Genomic DNA, 4,805 nt, shown 5'->3' with positions numbered 1-4,805 from the left:
TCTGGTAGTCATTGTTGGCTTTCTATGCCTGGCTTATTTCACTTAACATGATCATCTCTAGCTCTAGCCATGCTGTTGCAGAGTTCCTTCTGTGGCTGAAGGGTATTCTGTGGTATTTGTGTACCACCTTTACCTTCCCCTCTTCCCAATTGAGAGACACGTAGTTTGCTTCGCTGGCTTGACTATTGTGAATAGTCAGTGAAGGACAGCCATACTGATATAGCCAGCCAACAGCAGGGGTGCTGGGTCATGTGACAGGGCTGGGTTTAGTATTTTTTTTATTTAAATGCACTTTATTTTTAGACAACCCACACGACATGTTTTTTTTTCTTACAAAAACAATGCCTCCACTCCAAATAAATCACGGTCAAAATAAAAGCTCAAGATGACATCAGTCCCATTTGTCCTAAATCCTGGTATTGAATGCATGGTAAGCAGCAGCCAGTTACGGTGACAGGTGATAGGTCCAATTTGTTAACATTTTTCCATCTCTAAGCCATCCTTAAAGAAAATCATGAATGGAGTCACACCATCTTCCGGGTAGTCCAGGAGAGCAATCATACCATCTGGATTCATGTTTTCACCAATAAAAAACTGGTAGTTACTGAAGTTAGCAAGGATGTACTTAATTTGCTCTGCAGCCCCAGCCATAAAAGGCTTTACTCTTTCCGGTGTCTGTTCTTCAAGCTTGCCCTTGAGTGACTTCATGTAATCTTTGATGTCCTTTCTGCAGGCCTCTTTTGTGAAGCTGCTTTCTTGTAAGCGATGGTTCATGCCCATATCAACACCGGTGACTCCTGCCTTTCGGTACCTTCGCCCTCCGGGCCTTTGGCGGAAGCATTTCCACCAATGAGCGAGTCATCGATGTTACCCTCTGTCCTGCTGACCATCTTGCCCTCCACCTCCAGGCACAGCCCATCCACGATTTCCTGGATCTTGTAGATGTCAGAGAACATCTCGTCATGGCTGATGAGGTCCAGTAGATGATCATGGTGGCAGCTGGGGACAGTGCTCGGCGGGGAAGGGGAATGGGTGGAAAAGCAGTTTTAGTCTTTTGAGGGAGTTCCATCATTGTTGTGCTAATCTACATTCTGGCCCACAGCATTTGAGTATTGGGAACTTGTTGCCACCTCCTTGACAGTGCTTTTGTTTGTTTGTTCGTTTGTGCATTTGTTTGTTTGTTTGGACGATTCGTAATAGTAACTCATTGTGGTTTTGATTTGTGTTTCTCAGGTCGACGTGGTTAATCTTGTTTGGAAAACTGACAAATTTAGGATCACCTTGAAAACAGATCTCCGGGCATGGCTGTGAGGGAGTTTCTAGATTAGGCTAACTGAAGTAGACAGACAGACCTTAAGAGTGGGTGGCTTCGTTCCATGGGACGAGGTCCTGGACAGAACAGAAAGGAGCACGCCAGGTCATGGTGGCACAGACCATTAACCACAGCACTCATGAGGCAACGGCCGGCAGATCTCTATGAATTTGAAGCTAGCAACTTCCAGGCCGTCCAAGGCTAGACAGTGAGACCTTGTCTCAGTAATAATAATAGTAACAACAATAAAAATAACAATAAAGAAAGGCAGTGAGTTGAACATTAGAGTCTGTCTCTCGTCTTCCTCTGTCTTCTGACTATGGACACACTGTGACCAGCTGCCATCCCTTCTATGGTGGACTCTACCTTCAAAGCAGCAGCTGGAATCCACCCTTCCTTCCCTAAGCTGTTTCTGTCAGGCTTTTATCACAGCAGTGAGATAACTAACTCACTCAGCAGTGGGGTGGGTGACAGGCTGCCACCTTCTGTCTGCTTTTGAGAAATGTCTGTTGACCTCTCTGGTCTTTTCAGCTAGCCGTTTGGGCTCTTGCTGTATGACTGCAAACATTCCCCACCTTCTCAAGGCTGTGTCTTCAGACATTCCCTATGCAACGGGACTCCCTTTGTCTCTTTTGGAGTTCGTTTCTTTTGAGGACTTGTCTGAAACCCTCTGGGCTCCTCATCATTATCCCTCTGGTTTCTTCTCATGGTTTTAAATTTACATCTTACATGTATAGCTTTAATCTATTTCATGTTGGTTCTTGTAAAGTAGTAAAATTTAGAGCTCTAGATCCATGACTCTTGCCTGGACCTACAATTGACCCACGAGGAGTGACTGAACAAATTCTCCCTCCTCCAATGCATTGTTAGTTTCAATCTTTCTGTTAAAAAATCAGGTATAGGTGCACAGAGTTTACTTTTATGGTCCCTTTTTCCTATTCTTTAGTCTCTTTGATTACTTTTCTGTCAGTGTCCATGCTGTTTTGGTTATTATAGCTTTGTAGCATATTTTTAGGTAACAGGCTGTAATATTTCTGCTTATCTCAGACTTGTACTGCTGCTGCTTGCCTTTCTCTCACTGGCCTGGACCTCATTAAGTAAGCTAGGCTGGCTTCAGGAATCCACATGTCTCCTCTTCCCTAGAGCTAAAGACACATACCCATGCCACAGTGTCTAGATAGCCTGGGCTTGTTTGTTTTAAACACTGCTGGTTGAGCTAACATGCCATCTAGGTTGAGGACTAATGGGAGCTACAGCCTTTCCAGCATCTTCGGAGCCCTGCCCGGTGCTGACAGCCCACACAGTGATTGCACTATTCTAGTTCTGAACGTGGAACCTGGGGAATAGAAAACAACTTTGCTTATGAATTTCCTGCAGAGCCGGGCCAGTCCTGGGGCACAGAAGGGGCCCCAGTGACACCACTGAGGGTCCCAGGACTCCAGGACTCCTCCCCAGCAAGCTTTTTCTTACACGAACCGATACAGAGCAAGCCTCCTGCCAGGCTTGCAATCTCCTTTCTGCCCCCACTTCTGCTGGAACAGGCAGCTTCAACGGCAACATATTGACAGACATGCACTTAGGACAAAGAAATCGATTATGTGCTTCCTGCCTTGGGCCTAACAGGCTTCTTAGTTGTCTTAAGGATTGAGGAGAAGGTCTAGCTGAAATATAGGATATCACCTATCCCACAGCCATCTGAAAAACACTGGCCCCAGGCAAAGCCAAGCTAAAGCCTGGCATCCAGATCCTGAACTTAAGAGTCTGGGGTGTTATATTCCATGGTCCCAGCGTGGCCCCTCAGATTGTGGCCAAATGCAGGGGTCCTGCCCTTTGGGAGCTGGGACCGTCTGGCTACTGAGACACAAGCCTTGGTGGCCCTGCCCCCTTCTCCAGGCCTCAGAAAGGTGTGAGAACTTGGAACTATTGATCCTGACTCTGGGCCCTTGATCCGTGATGGAGAGTCCAAGAGACTTTTCATTGTCTGGACATGGGGGCGGACACCAACCTCGCTGCCAATCTGCCCCAGTTACAGTGAGAGTAAATGTCTCACAGCCACACTCAACATCCTCTGTCACATACTGTAACCTCAGACTGGCCTCAGCCAAGGCCACAGATCACGCCTGACACTGGCCCCAGACTGACCCTAACCGAAGGCCATCCCTATCCTGGCTGCAAGACTATCCCTGACCATGACCCCACATTGATTCTGGCCTCTGGCCAGGGTTGTGGGAGGCATCAAAACCTCACAGGACCAGAGTGCCAATCTTAATTGGCAGACATGTTCAATGAGGCAAAAACTCTGCCCTGCAAATTTGAGGCCCCAGAACTGATACTGTTGTTATTCAGTCTGGAACCGCAGCCCAGAGGATGGAACCACCTAGGTTTACAATGGGACTACTCACCTGGACTAACCTAGCTAGACGCTCTCTCATTGGCACCCCCAGAGGTTTGTCTACTGGCTGACCACACACCCCACCAAGCTGGCAATGAATGCTACCTATTCCAGAAGCCAACAAGCTGCCAGCTGTCCCCTGCTGGTCTGCACAAGACAAAACCAAAGACTACCCTAAGGAAAGAGCCTGCATCCCTGGGACACACCCTACCCTACCCTCAGTGTTGCCCATCAGGCAGAAATGACCGTGAGAGGGCAAAACCAAGGTTTCAGACACTGAGCTCCCATTGTACCCAGCAACCTGGAAGGACTGTGGGAGGCTCAACTGACTCCCAAGAGATGTACAGAGGTGAGGATTCATCCTTCAAGCCCTTTCTAGACTGTAGGGATGAACACCAGCCATTCCAGACAAGAGGACTGTGGGATTACTCAGATGACCATCTGTCCTGCCTAGAGGAGAGCAGTGACAACAGCAGCAGGGACAAGCCTGGTGTTTTATTCTACCTGAGCTAGATTAGTGGCTGAGAGGGACAGCAGGAACAGCTGCAGGAGGCCTAATGGCCCCCTCCTCCTCCAGTTCCTGCCAGGCCCCCCTGCACCTCTCATGACCCGAGCCATGATAATACCTTCAGCGGTCTCCAGGTCTGTCTCCAGGGTAGCCCTAGGATCAAAGATCAAATATATTTTCTGGCAGACTAGGGCTGGGGGCTGACTGCCAGGAGTGGGAAGGGCTGAGAAGGGCTGAGCCGGGATGGTGAGACAGGGACTGGCTATGTTGACTTCTGCCTCCCTCTCTACTGGTCCTTCCTCATCCACTCTGGGTTTCCAGTCCCAGACCACACACACCTCATCACTACCAAACCTTGTGGTTTGGGCTTTAGGGTGTGGCGGGGAGATCCAGAACCCAAAAGAGTGACCTTTGAAGTGGACTTCTCTGGTTTATTTTCCCTTAGCCCTTCTCTTTGCTTCCCCCTGTGCCTCACTACTTCCTACTTCCAGCTTCCTCCTGGGCTGGTCATACTGTAGAGTTTCCTCTTCTTTCATATTGAGGCTCTCCCAGTCCCTGTCTCACCATCTTTGATTGTCCAGCAACCTGTGTCT

At 48.6% G+C, this 4,805-nt stretch overlaps 1 pseudogene; it reads right to left on the bottom strand.

Annotated features, from left to right (window-relative positions):
* Positions 1 to 413: 413 nt before the first annotated feature.
* On the bottom strand, positions 414 to 971 carry LOC129668452 (translationally-controlled tumor protein-like; annotated as a pseudogene).
* Positions 972 to 4,805: the final 3,834 nt, after the last annotated feature.

Source organism: Psammomys obesus, unplaced genomic scaffold (genome assembly GCF_907164565.1).
Source record: "Psammomys obesus unplaced genomic scaffold, mPsaObe1.curated_primary_1811, whole genome shotgun sequence".
In the NCBI taxonomy this organism is placed as follows: domain Eukaryota; kingdom Metazoa; phylum Chordata; class Mammalia; order Rodentia; family Muridae; genus Psammomys; species Psammomys obesus.
The sequence above is the reverse complement of the archived record's forward strand: the minus strand, read 5'-3'. Positions and strand labels throughout refer to the sequence as shown.